The sequence below is a fragment of the Triturus cristatus genome, chromosome 12, assembly GCF_964204655.1.
Source record: "Triturus cristatus chromosome 12, aTriCri1.1, whole genome shotgun sequence".
In the NCBI taxonomy this organism is placed as follows: Eukaryota; Metazoa; Chordata; class Amphibia; order Caudata; family Salamandridae; genus Triturus; species Triturus cristatus.
The window spans coordinates 296,283,289-296,305,115 of NC_140595.1; the positions used below are offsets into that span (position 1 = coordinate 296,283,289).

The 21,827-nt window shown below is 46.5% G+C and overlaps 1 protein-coding gene across 10 annotated transcripts in view; it reads left to right on the plus strand.

Annotated features, from left to right (window-relative positions):
- CCDC102A (coiled-coil domain containing 102A) overlaps positions 1-21,827 on the plus strand; it is an 820,703-nt gene that overhangs the window by 568,664 nt on the left and 230,212 nt on the right. Inside the window, exon 1 of one of the 10 annotated variants that reach the window (XM_085636980.1) lies at positions 20,832-20,914. The exons of the other annotated variants lie outside the window; for them this stretch is intronic. The gene's annotated coding sequence lies outside the window, so the exon portion shown is untranslated. Of the gene's footprint in view, positions 1-20,831; positions 20,915-21,827 lie in introns of those variants that run through there. 10 annotated transcript variants of the gene reach the window in all.

Sequence of the window (21,827 nt, forward strand, 5' to 3'; positions counted from 1 at the left end):
TGGGGATAGACTGCAACACTATATTCCGTGTCGAACTCTGAGGTCATCGGCCCAGTCATTGATCATCACCCCGCGTATCCAGCTCTCTCGGAGGGGTGGCAGATCCTTCCAAGTGTTGGCTTCTCGCCTCTGGAATGACCTGCCTCTTGCGTTGAGGAAATCCCTCCTCACTTGAAGACGGAAATTAAAAACTTGGTTATTCCAACAGCAGCCTTAAGCTGGAGCACTTTGGGTCCTGTGTTGCGGGTCTTTGGTCATGAGCGACGGGACAATTCCGGGAGTAGCCGTGCGCTTAATAAATACCTGTTAACAGAACATAACATACCAGAGGTACTTTTTCCCATGCATATATATATTTATACTGTTGCATTGCACTTGTATTGTGTGTACTCGATCATTAGCTTGGCATCACAGCAGATTGGTAAACATTGTTTAGCCCGAAACCGGAACACTGCATGCCATTACAACACAGTCATTGCAACGCATGCCATTACTCCGCAAGTCGGAACAACGACTTGCTCTAGTAAATTACACTATTCCAAATCGTTGTTCCAACTTGTGGAGTAATGGCATGCGTTGTTACAACGCGGTCGTTGTAATGACTGCGTTGTAATGGCATGCGTTAAAAAACATGCTGGAAAACCAGGCATATTCCAGCAGATTACGTAATCCGTGGATGAGCCTCCAAATGGTTCCAAGGTTCCGAACACTGACTTGAGTCTGAATAGATTTGTGAAAATGGGATGTCATAGAGGTAAGGAATATAACTTTTATTAAGTGAGTGCACCAGACTAGTGGATTGTCGGTTTAGAAGGCGGTGCTGGGGTAGTTTATTTATTTTCTTGGTCCGTACACGTCTTTGTTGCCTGTGACATGTTTGTGTGGTAGGTAGGTAGCAGATCTGGTGTTGGCTGCCTTGGTAGTTGGTTACTTGCACAATCTGACAACATCGCAGCTAATCTACGTAACAGGGCACTTGACTTCATGGAATGGAGAAATTGCCCTCTCCGTATTCCTTAAATGGTCTGAAAGTGATATTGCACATCATCAGCTCCTGTGCAAGAATCAGAATGAAGAACTAACAACAGATCCTTCCATTTGGTAGTTATCATTTCCCATAATGTGTTCTTCAAGGTCCATATTGAGCACTCCAGTTATTAGGTGGAAGAAGTCTGTTATCCATTCAACTCATCCCTGCCCCTCGCGCCGCTCTGTAACCCATCGAAGGCTCATGTCTCTAGACTCCTATAGGGTGTTTCCACTTAGTCCCAAGCACTTCCTTAAAGAAATCCCACTTTAATAGCCTCTCTCTCTCGCCCCAGTTCCATTGGCAGGGGTACCACGTGATGCTGAGCTGCAGATCATCACCTGCTTGGCTGCATCACTGCTACACAGCCAATGGCAAGGGACTTTCTATCTTTGTTTAATAATGAGAGGGGCTGCCTGGCCTTAGGTTCTAAGCAAAGTTCATATATGGCCCATCTATGTGGGAGTTCGATATTTCTACTAGTGGTAACATCCAGGTGCAGAAGCAGTGCATCGAGTTATGTCTCTGGTTTGGTTTATTTATAACGTTTTATATAGTGTGAACATGACCCATGAGGGTATCAGAGCGCTTTACAATACACAGTATATAGACAATAGATGATTGGGATAATATATACATACATCCGCAAAACTACATTCAATACAAAGGAGGTAGACAGTGGTATATGGATAGCGTAGGTGGCTAATAGTCATCAAGGAATTAAAGTCTTAGGAAGTGAATTTGTTCATTAGAAGCATTTTTACTTATTTTTTGAAGGAGGTAAAGGAAGAGATCCTGCGTACATCTGGGGGTAAGGAGTTCAAATCTTCGGAGCGATACCTGAAAATGCTCTGCAACCAGTTCTTTTTTTGTGGAAGGATTGTGGTTTTAGTAGTAGTGAACTTGCACTTCTCTATTGTCTGCATCCTCCCGACCGCTCTAGCTTTTGTGCTAAGTAACTGGGGGTATTGCAATGCAAGGCTTTATGGGTCATGCAGGCGATCTTTAGTTGTATTCTAGCCTCGTATGGTTGCCAGTTCAGAGCTTTTAAGGTCGGAGAAATGTGGTTATTCCTTTTAGTTCCCGAGACGAGTTTGGCCGCAGCGTTAAGTGATGCCCTCAGCGGGGCCAGCTTGTATTTGGGAAGACCGCATAGAGTGGTGCTTCCATAGTCCAATCTTGGTAACACTAGGGCTTGTACTGACATTTTTATATCAGTCTGTGGGAGGAAGGGTTTAAGTTTCCTTAGAATAGTCATCTGATAGTTAGCTCCCTTGGTGGCATTATTGATTTGCGCCTGCATGTTCAAGTGTTTGTCTAGGGTGACTCCCAAGGAATTCGCGGAGTCAATGATGAGGGGAGTGCGGTCAAAGGCAGTTAAATGCTTCAGCCATAAGTCTATCTTGGGTGTGTGATTGGGGGGTGAGATGAGAAGGAATTCCGTTTTTTTGTGTTCGGCATGAGGTGATTGCCAGTGAGCCAACTTTGAGTGTTACGTAGAACAGCGTTGAGGGAGATGAAGTCATCTGGAGAGGTGATTTTCATGTACAGTTGTGTGTCGATCAAATACAGGTGATATAGAATGTTCGCAGAGTTCAGCGCGTTTGCCAAGGGTTCCATGAAAAGAATGGGTGAGGGTGCTGAGCCCTGTGGAACCCCTAGAGTGACCATGGAGGGTTGAGAGAGTGAATGCTTCATCTTGATTCTTTGGGTTCTGTTATTTAGGAAGGAGGTGAGCCATTGTAACACTGGGCCAGTTAGGCCCATCCTTAGTTCGAGTAGGGACAGTAGGTTTTTTGAAAAAATAACAATTTGACCATTTTTCTACCAATATCACGATTTCCAATGGGTTGAAGAAAACATCTCCATTGGGTGAAACGGGAAAGCATGATGTCCTCTCAGGCCTCGTTCAGGACACTCTCTGGGGTAAATCAAGCGTGTTGAGACACTCTCACTTGCTAGGGCTTTTCACGGCTACTTGAGTCTCCTTTCTAAGATTAGCCCACGAAAAGAAGGCTCTACAGTCGGCATCACTGGCAACTTAATGCTGGTTCGCCATTGCTAGTCAGCGGTGGGCCTTCATCTGTATGGGGTGGGTCAGCCCTGGCCACATAAGGGCCCGATTACAGGTGGTCAAGGACAAATTCCAGCCAATGAGATTTTCTCTCCTCAGGAGACCCTAGCCTTCTCTGCAGCACTTTATGTAACGGATGATCGCACCAGTCGCGTAGTGACCACACCTACCACCAGACTAGATTCCTTCCAACATAATGAGGACCTTAATGTTGCTCCTGTCTGCCTTTTGTACGGTGTTTGGGGGGGTTGCGCATCGATTCAGCATGAGAAGGGTAGAGATAATGCGACGTATGAGCACTGTGAGCAAGGGGGCATTTACACCACCCGATTCTGGGTCCTCCGTAGTCAGAAACCTAGGAGAAGCGATAGACCAATGCATCTCACTCTCTGGGGAGGGGGCAGCCCACTCTGATGTGCAGTGGAAACTCCTACCCAGGAGCATCAACCAGTTTTCCAATTTTATTTTTACAAAATCAAAACCACAACTGTGGTTATGTGGACTTTACAGATTACAAACACAGCATTGCTACAATCGAAAGAACGTGTCATTTTATACAGACTTTGTCTGTGAATGTCTCTGAGATGTTTACCTATCCCTTGGGACTCAGATGGATGCCTCATGGCCTGAGGTTTAAGATGCCAGCGTGTGTATGTTTGGGGGCGCTGCAGTATCTGTGCTTACTCAGCGTTGGCTTCTCCCTGTCGAAAATAGTTTACTTCATTAGGAACAAAAACACATGATATCGAAATCTTTATTTTGACTGAGATCATCTCCCGAGGCAGTAATGAAAGCGGAGCCGCAGCACCGCAGGATCACAAGAAATAACTTCAACCAGAACACAGCTTAAGAAGAGATCAGTTCAGCAGCCCTGCACCTCCTGCCAGGGCAACAAAGACACACAACCCCTTGGCATAGCGACTGTCTGGCGGGCGGGTATTCAAGGCTTAGCTCTTTGTCTTCAGCCATAGCTTAAGGCGTAAGAGAGCTGGTTGTGAATGTCTTGATTCAAGCCCCCTTCTGTTTTCTTCCCCGCAGTCCTGGGAGAGCTTGTGCTTTAATCGATTTTGTGATGTAGTAAAGGTAATAATATAGCATTACAGGCCAGCTCGTGGTCCATGTCTTTACTGTTTTTTTGGAATTTTTGTATAGCGGGCTTTACATGGGCGCCAGTCACGTTAGATTAAGACACATTCATTTACAACAAAAAAAAAGTTTTTTAGGCCCGGGGAGATTAGGGGATTTGCCTAGAATCAAATCACGTTGAGCCGACGCAGAGACTGGAACCTGGTTACCCAGCTCCAAAGTCGGCAGCAACCTTGGCCGTCAGCCACATCCTCTCCCCATGTTGAAGGCCTGAGTTAATAGTGAAGGAGCGGGCTTTTGACAATTGGTTTAGCCCGAGTCGGAAGGGCTACAATGCTATTAGAACATTCCGCCACTGAGGGTAGGATGTTGTTACATTCCATTTAGTTTTCCAATGTATGGCTCATGTTATGATTTACTTTTCCTTACCTGATGCGTTGAACGTTCTTTGTTATGGATCCCTCTGCGTGAAGTGTTCCATGCCTCGGCTCCCTGTGGGACATCCACGCTGAAGGATACTGGCAGGTGGGCTCCTCAATTAACAAGAGCAAACTTCACTGAAACTTCTTCTCTGCTCGCCTGGCTGGATTTATTCTTAACATTTTGGCGAGGAGCTTAGTCTGAGATGAGGAGCCCACCTGCCAGCATCCTTCAGCATGGAAGTCCCAAAGGAAGTGCCCCAGGGATCCGTGGCATGGAACGCTTCATGCAGAGGGACTCCAGAACGAAGAACCTTCAGAGCGTCCGGCAAGGAACAGTAAAGTCTCCTTTCTGGATTTATTCTTAACAGATGTTCTACATGAGAAACGGAAAGGCGGCCATAGGAATGTTGGAGCAGAAGGCCTGTAGCCGCCATTATTGGCTCTGAGCTGCCCCACTCTCTTCAGGTCATGAAGTTGCGTATGACCATTTCATCACGATTTCCTAAAGGACTAGACCCCTCCTGACAGCTATGGGCTTCCTAGTGGCAAAGGGGGAGGTGAGAGTGCCGGAAACGGTTTGAGAGGGACACTGAGCAGGGGAAGTGTGCACTCCTCCGACGTGGCATAGATGGGCCATGACCAGCCCAGGGAAAGGAAAAAACACAATCAAGGAAGTTAGCAGGGAGGTAGCTGCAGAGGGGCCAGGCGGTGAATGGTGAATGAGTAAGAAACCAGGACTGGGTGAGGAAAAGGGAAATGTACAACACCGGAGGTAGAGCAGAGCTGGGAGAAGGGGTCCTAGATAGGGTCATCTAATGTGACTCAGGGTAGAGATGGAGGAGGGATGAGGGACTAGTGACATATAACAATAAGGGAATTAATGTGTAGCCTAAGGTGGGACGGAGAAGTCTATGAGCAGAAATCCGTGAGGATGGGTAGGTCAAAATGCAATGTATAAGGAGGGACTGGGAAACTTGGTTCATGGCGTTCTCGCTGTCGCCAACGCCTCTTTTCCACACCAGTACGCCGGTGGGAGGATCAGTAAGATGGGTTTGGCAGTTTAAAGAAACTGCTTTGAGTGAGTTGTGTGGCCTGTATCTACTTCTGACAACTTGCTAGTAGCACGTTCACCACTAACCAAAGTTTGTGTCTTGTTGCTTATACCCCTCCATATTACTCTCAATATTCCTCCTATTGTTCCATGTCCATGTCGCAAATTGTACTAATTTTGATCTCCCATTTTTCATTTCCCTGAAATTGCACTTAGTCACTTATTTCACCTCTCTTACAGTTCCGCAACTAGGCCAGGTAGCAGAGGTGCTGCATACGTTGGTGCCCGATCACAGCTTAGCTCTGTTGGTCCTCTGCTTTGCAGGAGACAATAGCCCCAGTCTGAACAGTGGCGGCTGGTACGAACAGGGGTGGCAGGGCTGGGGGTGTGAAAAATAAATTAAAAAAATACTTACCTCTGCACGCCCGCCTTCGCTCCTCTGTCGTTTCTTCTCCCAGAAGCAGGAAGCACACTGGCTCCCCTAAGCCAATCTTGACGCTGCTTTCACCAGCATGACAGCAGCGTCGTGATTGGTCTGAGCGGCCTGGTTCGGCGCTCTGACAGGGAGTCGGAGCCTGTGCATCTTCTCTACCCAAGCTGTGCAATACAGCCGGGTGGAGAACATGCTAAGTGCGCATGACTGTTTGGCCGGCCGGCCAAACCGTCATGTGCGCTTATGTACACCAACCACTCCTCCCCCTGCTCGCTGTGATGACAACAAGCAAGTTCTGTCCCGCAAATTACTTCAGCACAGAAAGTTAAAATAATAATAACATTGTGTTATCATTTGATTTTTCCTTTTTTGCTCTGCTGAAAAGCAGTGGGCCAGCGCTCCTCTGCCTTGGCGGAGGAGCCGCCGCTGAGTGTGATCAGTCTAAAAAGGCATCTCTGCTGCCCTCACAAATCTAAGATTCACGCGGAAGACCTTGACTCCCTCCTTCGGGTCTGACTGTACCCAACTGTGGACTTTCCCCGTCACTGGTACACCAGGTGCAACCAGTTTCCTCTTAGATGGGCAAGGGGGCTAGATGCATGGGTGATAATCCGATATTGACATTGAAATGAGTATTTTGGTGTTCCTTTTATTTGACTAATACTAAGGTTTCAAACGAATGAAAGATTAGAAACTGCCCGGAGTGCTTAGTTGTTCTGGTGTCTCCAACCTGCGCTTGCCAAAAATCTGGTTCTTGCACCGTCTCAGTTTTGAACCGAAGGATTACATCTACCTGCATCGGGGTACTGACTTAGAGCACATCGAGGGAGGGACATACCTACCATCATTCAGCTTGAGGCCCAGCATACCTTCTCGACTAAGGAAATGCTGCACAACTTGGATGTTAGGTGCTCTTTGATTTTGCCTTGATGGATCCAGGTTCTGCATCTACTGACAAATCTGTGTATCTTTCGTGTACAGTAACGCAGATTGAGAAGCTTCTAAAATCTCCTGTGCCTGATGGGTCACTTCTTGTATCTCTCACTCCTACCCTCTGCACAAGGCAGATCCTCACACTGGTGTCCAAGCGCACTCTGCCATAGAGGACGGTTTTAGTGGCATTCGCTTGGCAGGTACCAGTCATAGAGGAAGGCATTTGTGCTAAATGGTTCACATCCTCATGCTTTCTGCAGGCTCTACACCCTCAAGGCTTCCTCCAGAAGACATGCACAGTTTAGCTGGTTATTTTGGTGTGGAAGTCTAGCTTCAGAATAAACTGCCTGATACTTCCTGCCCTCAGTCTCTCTTCTATTGTCAGTGCTTTTCAATGGAAGAATGGAAAGAGCCAGGAGAGAGGGATCAGATGATGTTATCTTTTTGGCAATTTTACTCCTAATCTGTAAATTCAGTGGGCTCTTTTCCATCATCAAGGCCAATGCCAAGCGCCTCCTCACAAATTGAGAAAGAACAGTCACCAATTGGCTCTTTTTTTAGGATTCGGCTACAACCAACAACTATCTGCTGTCAGCGTTACCTACTATAACACTCAACCAAGTGTCTTTCTTTAGTATTACAGGTCACCTCAAACTGCAGGGATGGCCGTGAAGTGCTAGTTTAATCATTTTTTTAAAAGAAGTATATGAAGTTGTAAAACGCTCCACCGATGTGCTCTGCTTAAAACCAAATAGGCACACAACGCCACCATGTGGTGGGATTTGATAAATATGTGCCCAGCACCGGCAAACTCCGGCACAAATTAAACACTGGTGCAAATGCAAGTATTTACAAGAACAAATCGCGTGAAATGTTGCCAATATAAACTGGATTTACATTCAGGGGATGTTTGCCTGTAATGAGGCGGATTTGTAGCTGTGTCAGGGCTAAGGTTAGTGAATGCCTCCCACAAATTTGTAGGTACTCACAAACGTTGCAGGTAGTTTCCTACACTGAAAATGTGTGTAGATTATCTTGTAAGGGGCAGGAGTAAATAGCTTTCAGGTTGGTAGTGGGGCCAACAAACCCTTGGTTTTCGAGACTGGGGTGTAGGGGTGGAGATTTCTCCACTAAGAAAATAATTTCTCCCTGGACCAACCAAAAAATACTAAAAGGTACGGATTTACTTTAGCATGGTCTTTGAGCATGCAGAAATGTAGACCTTCATGTTTCCATGTTTTGAAATATATGTATGCATGTGTGAGCACCCGTAGGCATCTGCGAGAGTCTCTGCTTCTCAGGAATATTCATAACATTTTTAAAATATTTCTTTAAAAATCCTACAGCTACTCAAAATGTAGTTGTGCGCCTGAGGGTCAAAATTTCAGACACATAAATACCTCATTTTTGAAGAACGTCGTCTTTATTTTTTAACACTAGCTGGCAGTTTAAAATTATATTTTTCAAGTAACATTTTTCCAAGGGAAATCTACTTGTCGCCTTAATATGACCTACCTGGATGGTTGCCCTAGTGCTACCGAGCATCACATGAGCAGCCTGGAATGCTACAAACCCAGGCGTGTATCATACCCTCCTGAAATATGTTTTTGTTCATACGGAAGAACCTTTGCATTACATACTACCACATATGGGCTGAAGCATGAGTTGTAAAGCCGCCATCCCTCACCTGTGCATATTTTGTTGTGTGTGGTAGGAATTTGAGTGTTTTCCGCTATTTCTTGTGCTCTTAAATAATTTCCCAGTTTTTTCAAGGGGCGGTGCTTTTATCGGGGTGGCAGGTGGCCCTCCGCTCCGGCGGAGGGTGTTACAGCCCCGCTGGCAGCAGCTTCGCCGTGTCCGCGGGGCCGAGGGAGATTCAACCTCCTCCGCGGCCTCCCCCGGGCACCAGTTCCCAGCCGCCCCTTGGGAGGTGCCAGGGAGGTTGAAGGGGGGGACGGGGCCCCCTGCTCCCATGGTAGTTTGCACCATTTAAATGATGGCATTTGTGGCAGCGCGTCATGTGATCAAGACCGTGTTCTGACGGTCAAAACGTGTCATGGCAAGCACTAGCCTGATTCATCTCATGTGCCGTGATCTCATTAAAGCACTTTTTTGAAAATCATCAACTTAACGACTGGTGGTCCGTGCCTTGCTCGTCTCACCAGGATCCATGGTGGACTAGGATTTATTATAATTCTGTTATTTTGGATGAGAGCAACCAGATTCTCTGCCAGGTTCAGAGCTCTTCTTGACTATGTGATGGAGGCAAACACTTTGAAAATGAGAACAGCCCAATTGCTCACATAGATGTGGCTCCCAGTGTTGTATGGAACTTGCATACTACGTGGACTCACAAAAGCTGGTTTATCTCCCATCGAACACACGTAAGGTGATGGGAGGAGTGCTTGCAATAAGTCTAACCACTGGCAGTCGCTCGGGTAGCAACTTGACCCATCGTTCTTTCACCCACCATGCTACTTTAGTTTAGATCCTGCTATGTACAAATCAGTCTTCGCCCTGCTCCAGAAGGAACAGTCCAATCTGATTTCCTAGGCCAAGTCCCCCCTGAACCGCAATACAAGCAACCCAGGACCAGTTTCGTTCAGATTGGGGATCGTCAGTCTGGTGTAACTTGTCCCAGTGGCCATGGTTCAGCCCACTTCATCCATAGGCAGTCTTGCATTCGGAGTGTTCGCATTTTGCCTCGTCAATTGTGATCTGCAGCCTGAAAAAGAATGCATTTCAGTGCCACGAGTGAGGTTTTTTTTTATGCTTGGCTACTACTTACTCTTTTTATATTGTTGATTTGCATATTGCATAAGTTTGCACCTAAATATACATTTTAAAAGAATGGATCGCTTGCCAATTCCACACTATTGACTTTGCTTGTTGTCTGGTTTGCCACAGCTGTAATACCTTCTTTTAGGACGCCGGGTTGTAAGGTGCTACTCTTATCTAGTTAGCAGAGGAAAGTGAAGGCTAGTTTGGAAGTCTTGAAAAGGGTAGAAAGTGGAAAATCCTGGGGCAGCCAGCTAACTGGAGCCATAATCCCAGTGACGTGGACACCCTAAAATGAAATACTTTCTCTATCGCCGTTAGTTAGACCATGGTTGTTGGGAGATAAAACGCTCAAAATGTGATGAGAGGAATGCTTGCAATAAGTCTAACCACTGGCAATCGCTCTGGGTAGCATTCCAACCAGTCCTTCTTTAGCCCTTCGTTCTTTAACCAAGATGCATCTGACTGACAAGCCCCACTTCGAATACTACCCTGAGGGATTGCGAGTATTTATTCCATGGGTATCTATTGCCATACTTGCTACGGGTCAGGTTCCTCCTTCCTGAAAGTCAGATGACATTACCCATTTGCTAGAAGATGGCAGTGTCTGATCGAGAAACTACACTCTGGCATCTTTTTTTATTTTAGCCCTGTGACTCCTCTGTCCTGTAGGAGCCCCGTGTCTGCTCTGTCCAACATCAGTCTCATGCTCACTTTCTCCTGCAGCAGCCCCGTGCCCACTGTGCCCGAAGGTTGAACTTGAGCGCCATTCCAGTTGGCGCTAGATTGTGTTTTTGAAACGGAGACAGTTAGGGGTTTGCACGTGTATCCTATGGTGCTGTTGACCCCGTCCGGTCCCCCTGCCTGGAGCCTCAGATCTTGCTACAACAGGACATATGGCCAACGCCCCAGCATGCAAAAACCCCACCTTGAGGGTCACCCAGGAGCCGGGATGAGAGCCTCCCACCCTTGAGAAGACTAGGGTCTTCTCAAGGGACGCCGTGTGATTCTAGGAGAATCAAAGTCTAAGCGCGCCTGGGGCCGAAGCCCCCCATGCCACCGCACCCCAGGAAGGAAGGTTGTCTTCGCCCGGGTAGAGCCATTTGAGATGTAACTCAAAGTGGACATATTTTGTGCTTTCTGCCCCCTTGGCAGTCAGCAGCATGGCACACATCACGTGACGGGATGTACGCAGGCCAGGCGCGTTGGTAAAGCTTTGTTTAATGAACCCATGAGAGGTTAGTGACACAGGGGGTGACTCATTAACAGCCCCCATCCCCCCTCCCCCCCCCCCGAGACTGCCCAGTTGTCGGTGGGTGGGCGGGACTCTCAAAAAGTGTCTTTTTCCATGTAATGTCCCTTTGATGGGAAGAGGAGGTTTCTGAGGTGGGAGTATCAGGCAAGTGACATTACTCTGTGCGAGCCTTCAGGGAGAATCCCTCTTCCTTACTACCTCCACCTGACTCCGGACTCTGCAACGCACTCCCTTACGGGCTCCCTCTGTGCGAGCCTTCAGGGAGAATCCCTCTTCATTACTACCTCCACCTGACCCCGGACTCTGCAACGCACTCCCTTACAGGCTCCCTCTGTGCGAGCCTTCAGGGAGAATCCCTCTTCATTACTCCCTCCACCTGACCCCAGACTTTGCAACACACTCCCTTACAGGCTCCCTCTATGCGAGCCTTTAGGAAGAATCCCTCTCCATTACTACCTCCACCTGACCCCGGACTCTGCAACGCACTCCCTTACAGGCTCCCTCTGTGCGAGCCTTCAGGGAGAATCCCTCTTCCTTACTACCTCCACCTGACTCCGGACTCTGCAACGCACTCCCTTACGGGCTCCCTCTGTGTGAGCCTTCAGGGAGAATCCCTCTTCATTACTACCTCCACCTGACCCCGGAGTCTGCAACGCACTCCCCTACAGTCTCCCTCTGTGCGAGCCTTCAGGGAGAATCCCTCTTCATTACTACCTCCACCTGACCCCGGAGTCTGCAACGCACTCCCTTACAGGCTCCCTTTGAAATAAACGTTCGGATTAATGATTGAAGTTCCCAAGCAGCGATCACTACACTAAACGCACTAAAAAGCCCTTGTATGATTCTGTACCCCTCCCTTGCTTAATTTCCATCATAAAGGAATGTGCACAAGTCAAGTACTCTGGAAACTTCGTCAATGCTTTCCTCCCATTTGGACTTGGGAAGGGGGCAATCCCCACCCTGTACCAGGGCTGGACTAAGAACCAAAAGCAGCCCTGGCAATTGTTGTCAGACCAGCCCCCCACACTGCATGGAGAGAGAGCGCAGTGAAAAGCGAGACTCTCATCAATACATGGCAGGTTTGAGATGTTATAATAATACCAGTATTTGTAAAGCGCAAACAATTACCTGAGGGTGTCAAGGCGCCGGGGGCCGTCGGAAAGATTAAGCGAACTATTACCCAGAGTCACATGGTGCTGGGCTGACCTGCTGCCGGGGATCGAACCGTGAGCCCCCGTGTTTCCCGGAGTCAGCCACCCTGCTGCTGCGCCACACCTCTTCCTCACTCACCTTTTTTAATTGGGGGAAATCTGATGCATTTAACAACATATTCCTCATTTCCTATCATTTTCGCAACTCTTTTCTCTCTCAATACTCCTTTCTTCTGCCTGCTCGTTCCTTCTCTTGATCTCTCTGTTTCTATTCTCTAACTACATCTCAATGATTACCCTCTGGCCCCTCCTTTCTTTTGCTCCCTCCTAGTTACTTTTGTTGTCCTACCTCCCTTGTTATTACTTCAATCTTCCTTCTCTCCTTTTCTCTCTGCGAGTCTCCTTTTCATTGCTCGTCTCCATGTCATTCCTCGTGTCCATATCATTCCTCGTTTCCTGAGTAATTCTGTCTCCGCCTTTGCTTTCTTCATCTTTGCTCTTCCTCCTTTCTTTCTTTCTTGCCTCTTTTTCGGTCGAGCATAGGCAGCGCATGCGCTGCTCTGCGAGGCATGCTGTATTGAAGTAGGGACTTGAATGCCCGCCCACTCTCCGTCCGCATTTTTCATTGGCCTGTGTGATTGTCCACTGTAAACTGTGGCTGTTCATTGGTCAAAAGGCTTAGTAGTCCCTCCTTAGTACCGCTTTGTCTGATTTTGTAACCTCCCATGGCGACACCCCCTGTTACGTGTGTTGTTGCTCGGTAGGCTTTAATTACCGCCTCCAAGCAATATTTTCCCAAATAGCATTGTCTGCACGACACGCTCTATCCAAATGCTTTTTAAAAATTTTATAACACCCAATTGCAATGCAATAGGTCTTGCATTTGTAAGAGTTTAAACTATTGGCATTGTAAATTACAATGCCTTTTATTTATCAGTTTTAAAAACAATACATAAATAAAAGGCATTGTCATTTACAATGCCAAAAGCTCAAACTCTCATAAATGCGAGACCTATTGCATTGCAAATGCTTGTTTTTAATGTGCCCAAATTGAAGATTTGAAATGTACTAAGGTATCACTATATGAAGCTTCAGCTGACATGTTCCACACAGGCTCATGTTGTTGGGGCCTTTCTCAATGTAGATCCAAGGTATTTCGCTTGTCATGCTAGTTGGACACATATAGAGATATTCGCCGTATCATTCGAGCGAACATAGTCACCTTGGTCAGACGTTTCAGTAATTGCAGTTTGGCGGGGTATGAAGTAAGACCATGAAATAGCTTGAATGATGTTTGCTGGAGTGATTGATTAGGTTGATGAATGTTGGTCCTTAGTGTGGGGTGTTGCTGTTGTTGTACAGAGATACCTTTGTCTTGGAATAACATGAATTTTTGGGGCTAACATATCCCACTCCAATCGGTACATGAAGGATGGCTCTGAGTACTAGCTCAGAGTATTTCGATAGGTAGGGAAGTAAGGCGTTTGCGAAGAATGCAAGAACTCTTCTCGTGCTTCTGGCATGTATGGCTGGCATGATTTATCCGGCTCTTGTAAGTACGTGAAGCTATCACTGAACTAGGTTAACGTAGACATGCTGGTGAGATGCTATGTGCTGGGTAGTGTGGTGGGCTAAAGGTAGACTGTACTCAGCACTTTTTACGCCGAAGCCGAACAGACAGCACAGCTGTCAAATTGCAAAAACATCTTGGGGACCTTCTGAAAGCTTTCCTGAGAATGTATTCTGTCCATTGTTTACCATTGGCTTTGTGGCTTTTAACTTATTTTTGCTTGTTTTTCTATTTGCTGGCTTTATTTGTTTTGGGATGTCCAGCAGTCTTTGTCCTTCCCATGGAGCATAGCCCGTTTACCATTGCTCCTTGGATTCTTCCACGAGTGCTTGCTTACTGTAAACAGGCCTTTAAATGTTGTTCTCATCTTATCACATTTACTGTGCATTCAAAGACAGCGGTCAAATGACAGGCTCTGTCTTCCGAGGGAGCTTGATGTTTACTTTTCTGCTTCTAACTTAAGTGAGAGAATTTATGTTTCAACCCTGCTGGGTATCCAAGTGAGGGGAAAGGTTGTAGGATGCAATTTTTTCTAGCGCACAATTTAAATGTCTAAATGAACTGTGCAAATATTGCAGAATATATCAGATCTAGGAAAACACAAATGATGCACATTTTCTATATAATTTGAAAGTGTGGTAGAAATAAATATTGTAATGCAATCAAAACAAATCGATACACTTGGTGATTCTATTTCCATACATTATTGTATGTGCAATATATAGTTTTATCTGTAAAACGATATGTCTGTGCAAATGTAATGGTCATTTCAATTGAAAATGTGTTGTCTGTAATGACAAAGTACAACCCCACCATGAACACTCCACTTTACGCAGCTCCACTCTGCGACACTCTACTTCACTCTAGGCTTCAACACTCTACTCCACGACGCATTATGCCACTCTGCTCCTCTCTGCATCACGCAACTCTGCTCTACGAGATGCCACTCTACTGCACTCCACGTCCCTCTACACCACTCCACTCTATGAAACTCTTCCCCAATCTACTCCACGACATTCTACTCTCTTCCACTCTACTCTATGCACCTCTCCTCTATGCCACTCCAATGTATGACTCTTTAACCACTCCACTCTATGCCACTTCCCTCCATGACACTCCACGATACACCTCTCTTTGACACACTGCTCCACTCCACTCTGCACCATGCCACTCTACGCATCTGAACACTGTCATTCCTCTCTGACACTTTACTCCACTCTACGTTATTCCACTCTACCACACTTCACTCTAGGCCACCCCGCTCTACAACATTCCATGACACTCTCCGCTACTCCAATTTATGCCACTCCACTCTGTGCCACGCCACTCCAAGCTATTAGAGAGAGAAAATGGGAGAGAATGTGGCCTAACGGCTAGGGCGGTCGACCTCCGAGCTGGGGAACCGGGTTCGAGTCTCGGCAGGGGCGCTCAACATTGTGATTCTGGGCAAATCACTTAGTCTCCCCGCCCCTAACAAAAATGAATGTGTCCGTCAGTAACGTAACTGATGCTCATGTAAAGCACTCTGATACCTTTGGGTCAAGTTTGCGCTATATAAAACTCCACACAAATAAAAAACTCGATGCCATTCCATGACATTCCACTATAATCCACGACATTTGACTCTACTCTAGAACACTCCACTCTGTGCCACTCTACTCTGCGCCACTCTTATCCACTTTAATCCACACCACTTTGCCGTACGTCACAAACTTTTAGCCATGCTGAAGAGAAGCCACGCTGGTGTAGATCATCGCAAAAACACATGGGGAAAGCCAATCGCTTTTGCATGGGCAAGACCTGTTGGCTTAGTCAATGCTTGTTCTTGATTTGAGATCATGCTTTCCATTCTTTGAAACCAAACCTACAGTGACAAGCATATTTCTTCTGATAGCACTGCATTGTTCCTGCGCTGCATGACATGAGCCAGTGTGGAATTTGTATATTTGAAAATATTGCTACCATTGACGGTCCATTATTTTTTTTAATTTTATTTTGGTGGCTCATAGTACACGTAATCATTGCCGCTCTTCGATTCCTTTGGCCATGTAAACCTTCGGAGAAGAACACAAGACCAGTCACAGAGAATCCTACTGCTCACTTTGATGGTAGGGGAGGGCTTGGGGTATTCAGCAAATTGTGTGAGTCCAATTCCAATTCAAGGGCGTGTGCTAATTTATCGTTCGAGATTTCTTTGGAGGTAGAATGAGACAAGACTGCTAATGCAAGCCAGTGACTTCTGGAGATATTACAGTCCATTTTTTTAGGTCGAGCATGGGCAGCACATGCGCTGCTCTGCGACACATGCTGTATTCGAGTATGGAATTGAAGCTCCACCCACTAAGGTGACCAAGTGGCATGGGTGCAAATTCAGGACGTGAGTGTAAAAATTCAGGACGAAGGGTCAAAATTCAGGACAGCAGGTCAAAATTCAGGAGAAAAATTGGCAACAAAAGGTACGTTTTATAGACACATCAGAGGAGGTGGTGCAATAGTATACAAGTAAGTAAATAGGCAACCAACATAAGTACACGTCAAAAGAAGTTTATATTGGGTTGAGATACCGTGTACTTCACGTTTTTCAGTATGCGCGCAGCTTTGAGCAACTGTGCAGGTCTTTTTGTGGTATTTCATATGATGTAAGAATGTTGAAGCTCTAGGTAATGGCAAAGCTAGCACCTTTTCGGCAACAGCGGTTATGAAAAATGAAACAATTGATAAAAGCATCCTCCTTAATATTTTTCAATGAAACTTTTACAAATGTCTTCTTACAACCAACCTTGCACCATTTCCCCAAGGAATTCCACTTCCAGTACTCCAGTAAATCAAGACCTTTTGTTTGCTCTCGTTCATCCTAATTGTGGAGATAACCGCGCTGCTATACTACCTTGATCTTGAAGCTATTTTGGCCAGTGGGATTTGCTGAAACGTTCAGTGATAGGACAGCTTGGGCAAAGATTAATGCAAGAAGCGAATGTTGGCAGTAGTTTTACATGCAATTGTGAAATGGCACGCAAACTATAAAATGGATATGCAGCTCATGGGGCAGACAAATATATTGGATCCACAGGTAGAGAAATGGCACTTGATTTTGTTGGTTAAATTTTTTTATTGATTTTTTAACATGTTCGATACAGTTAAACATCGGCAATGGCTTTAATCTTGAGATACATACGTAGGCATACAAAGGTATTATAGGCTAGTCCGATGTACATTTATAGCTGCAGTCTCTCGCAGTTGTATTAACGAGTCAATGTAGTTCCTACATAGTGCATGGGTGATGATGTGAGGCTGGGATGTGCTGGGTTTTCCTATCCTGCTGAGACGAAGTGACGGGGCTTAGTCTATTCTCTGTCACCATGAGTATTATGAACTTACTGTCCTAGTGTGTGGCCGTGTTCTCAGTCCCTCTTTGGTGGTGGTCAGGTACCGGAGTTGTATCCAGAACTAAACATCTGGGTGCTAAACTGGGGTATTAATGCGGGATCAGTAGGGAAGGATGATGGGGGGAGTGAGCGCAGACGGGAGGGGTCAGTAGGTCCTCCATGGCAGCGTGTGTTGCTGTTCTAGTAACCATTGAGCTGTGGTGCGGGGGTTTGGGGAATAGCCTAGTTTACATCAGGGGTTCATGGGCTGTATCTGGTGGCGTGAGTCCTGGAGGAGTATCTTCCATGGACAGCCGTACTCGCGCGGAGAGAAATGGCACTTGATGGTGAAACATTGTTTGCATCACCTTTTAGATGCAGAACTAAATATGTAAAGAAAGCAGCCCTTCTGTAAACCGATCGCATCTCAGATGTTTCAAAATTGTGTATGTGTCCTAACCTGTTATGCTTGTGACTTGCTTTCAAAACAATAGAGCTTTTTTTGTTGCTTCCCTAAGTATAAAACATCTGTGAGATAGCATGCCTTCTTACATTCACGTTCACAACATATCACTGCATTGCCTCATTTAAAGTAGGACACGCAAACCGAGAAACTCAAGATAGCCACAAGAAGCAGGTCAGAGAGATGAAGGAGGGGGGGCATGGGCAGTGAGCCAACATAGCAAACATTTGGAGATAAACTCCCACTTTTGCAGTTACAGCAGAAAGAAGAAATCTTTCACTTAAGGCAGGGTAACATGAACTCTAGCAATTAACACCCATTTCGAATTTAAGCAGCCTTTACATGCGCAGATTAACTACTTGGCCGCATTTCCATTTCTTTGAAGCAGCCCAGCCCCCTGGCTGTCCCTCCCGCTGAATTACTTCACAGGAGGCCCCCTCCCTTCTGCTGAGCCATCTCAACTTCTGAATATACTTGTTCTTTAGCACCAAGGCTAAAATTACGGACAAATGCCGTCCATGGAAACTTCCTTCATGGACAACGGACATTATGGTAAATTCACGGACAGTCCATGAAATTTACGGACGGTTGGTCACCCTACCGCCCACTCTCCACCCATATTTTTAATTGGCTTGTATCATTGTCCTTGTAAATGCTGGCTTCTGATTCGTTAATAGGCTTGTTAGCCCCTCCTTAGTACCGCCTTGTCTTCATTTGTAACCTCCCATGAGGACTGGCCCTTTTACTTCGGTTGTTACACAGGTATGCCTTATTTAGTCTATGAGCACTATTTTCTTTAATGAGTTTCTCCTACTGCAGGCCCGACATGCTTTCCTGCAACATTCAGCGCGCCATGCACGCTTTCACTCTCCAAGCAGCCTTTCTTTGAAATGAAATAGGTCTTGCATTTACTAGACTTTGAGCTATTGGCATTGTAATTGGCAATGCCTTTTATTTATGTGTTAATTATCAAAACAGATAAATAAAAGGCATTGTCATTTACAATGCCGATAACTTAAACTCTCACAAATGCGAGACCTGTTGCATTGCAAATGCTTGTTTTACTTTAGTCCTTGATCTGCCTGGTGACTCCATTCTGTGCAGACAGACTAGTTTTTTTGTGTTCTAGTCCGTTATTGATAGCAGGCCCATACCACTGTGTTTGTGGCAGCTTGGAATGTATGGCAGTAAATGTTGGTGTTTCTTTTACTTTGGATAAGACTTTAGTTGTTAGCTTGTGTGAACTACCTTGTTTACTTTGTGTGGGCAATTTGAGTAAACACGACTATGAAGTTCCTTTAACCCCTTCGCCGGGGGAGGGGGTAATTCCCCTGTGGCGCGGCGGGGGGGCGGCGGCGCTGTGCTCGTGACGAGCCCAGCTCGTCATGTGCACAGTGGAGCTGTGCTCATGATGAGCTAGGCTCGTCACGACTCCGCCCACTAATTGATTCTCCCGCACAGGCGGGGAATCAATTACGCGTGAGAGTGACGGGACCGTTATGACGAGCCCAGCTCGTCATGAGCACAGCTCCACTGTGTCTCATGACGAGCTGGGCTCGTCATGAGCATACAACGGTTTAAATTGATGCTGTGTTGAATTTGCCTTTGGAACAAAACAAAATATCGGTAGGTTGAGCCCCATAAAGCAGATCTTTATGGTGTGCTAGTTCTTGATGTAGAGTTCATTAGTGTGGGGAAACTCTAGGACTGCAAGATACAATAATTTGAAACATTTGATGAGGAGTGTAACTGAAAGTTATAACCATTGGCTTAGCCCATAGATCCCAAAGGAAAGACCGATGGCCGTGTCCAATGCTCGTAAAGGACTTCGCATTCTAGCTAGGCCAGTGGGCGGGATCTGAGGGCCACGGCGTGCTCATACTTTTTTAATTTAAGAAACCGTTCCTGTACAGCTGTTTCAGCACAGTTAATTCTGAGAGCTGAAATGCTTCAGCAGAAGGGTAAGGCAGGGGAGTCTCCTGTGCTGTGAAACTGAGGGAGGGGCAGACAGCTGAACAAGCCTTCTTGCCAGGGTGCCTGCTTGCCTAACAGAAATGTAAATGTGCACAACTGGCTAATGTGCAAATGTGAAGGGGGCTTGGAAGCCAGTATTGGCTTTAATTGATGGAATCACTTGAAGCTTCCTGATGACAGATGTATTCTTCTTGAGTGATATTGCAAGAGAGATAAAAGCTGTTCTGTGAAGAGTATGCTTTCAAATGACAGTTATTAAAAATATTCCACCGCCAACAGTCTGTTATTACTAATATATATTTTGAAAGGACTTTTTTTAACCTTAAACCTTTTTTGGGCATATTGTACCAGCCTATCTTATACTGTGTGTATTGCAAGTTTCAAATAATGATGTACATGTTCACAGTGATTTCTGTCCCAGACTAGGACCTCGTAGCTCTAAACATACACAAGTCACTATTCTCCACTGCACCAACCAGGATTAAGTTCGGTGGTCTCTGGTTGCACACAGACCTCTGCAGTGCATTAACTAATGGAGGTTTCATGATTTTCGATAGTGCATTTCCCACTGATAACTTAACAAGCATTTATTTTTCTTTTAAGCTGTGCCTCATTTTACATGGAGATACCTGAAGGTGAAAGAATGAAAAAGTAGCAGAACGTTTATTCTTTCTTAACCACGCCGTTGACCCCACCCCCTTGGCGCACAGAATCACCGTTCCCGCACTTTTTTATGCACTTCGACCACTGGTCTAGGGTTCCAATTAATTACACGGATATGTACAGTGTTAAAAAGTAAAGAGAGGTCACTTCTGCGCATCTCTGCTCATCCAATCATTGGCCCCTTTCAGAGTGAACGAAGTTGTCACCTCCTTTGCAGGACGGGGCAAAGTTGTCCCGTACAGATCCATTGATTGCTCAGAGACCCGCAAAAAGCAGAGGGCCCTTCCCTGCCGAGACCCACGGAAGGCAGGGCCTGGGGCCCTTCCCTGCCCCGAGGTGGTGGGGCTGGTATTGTGGTTGTCAAAGTGACCCCTCCCTGACTGACTCGCTGCTGAGATTTGTGAGCTCCGGTCGGGGCTGGGGGCGGTGGCCCCCTCCCATCCCGCCGACAGATGGCGTTTACAAGGCCCGGCGGGGCTGGGGGCGGGCGGGGGCTGTCAGAGCCCCGAGGAGCTTGCGCCGCTGTCCTGGATACAGGGGTGACTGCAGCCAGCTGCTTCCTGTGTGCAAACAGACACTTACTGGGAGCAGGAGTGAGGGCAGTGAGAGGGAGAAGAGAGAGGCCGGAGGCTCGCGACCAGGAATGAGACTGCTGCTGGCAGAGACACGGTGAGTGCTGCGGAGCCCGAGACAGACAGCGTGACCGCTCCGAGAGCAAAGCGAGGCCCCAGAAATAGCCGCTCCATGTACAGCATGTACACTGTGCTCCCACGGGCAGTGCGTGTGTACAGCACTGTGGAGGTGTGTCGAACTGCACAAGTCATACTTGACTTCCCATTGGTGCAGCAGGTGCAGTGGCACCGTGGTCCGGAGGCCTACGGGCCGCTCCACCCTGATTATTGTTATATTTTATAACTCGAACAGCATGGGGGAGGGGCATTTCCTTCCCTTGGCGGGGGCTCCTGGCACTGTCTACACTACTGACACGTCTACACTACTGACACTGTCTACACTACTGACACTAGTGCTGTTTCACGTTAAATCGGCCTTTTTCATTTGACTACAGTTGTCGTCTCTGGTGGATTCATGGCACTTGTCGCCCCCGGTTGTGTTTTGCACTCGTGTTATTTTATTCCCGTATAGGGTGGGGTTTTTTTGTGACCCGTAGGAGTTTGTGTTTCTTTTAGGACAGCCTGGAGCTTTTGGAAATGTCGATATATTTTTTTAAATCTATTTTTACAAAGATTGTTTTTAGTTTTCCCACCTCAAACCTCTTGTATTACTGTAACTCACACCAGAGATGTTAATGAACGTTTATGTGTCACTAGAGCAATACGGGCAGTTTTTGTTCTTTAAGGAAAACGGGTGCAAGTTTATTCATTTTCGACACTCGCGTAGGGTGGGTTAAGGTTAGTGCGATCCCTCACTGTGTTAAACTCCGAGAGCTGCGCCCACCCCGAATACCAAGCCAAAGCCACCAATAACCGTTCTCCCCGCACTGCATTTAAATGTGGTGCTTGGCATTTTAAAAGGGGACTGAGGTCCCGTGAAACTTGGAGAGTTTAAAAGCAAACTCCTCCAG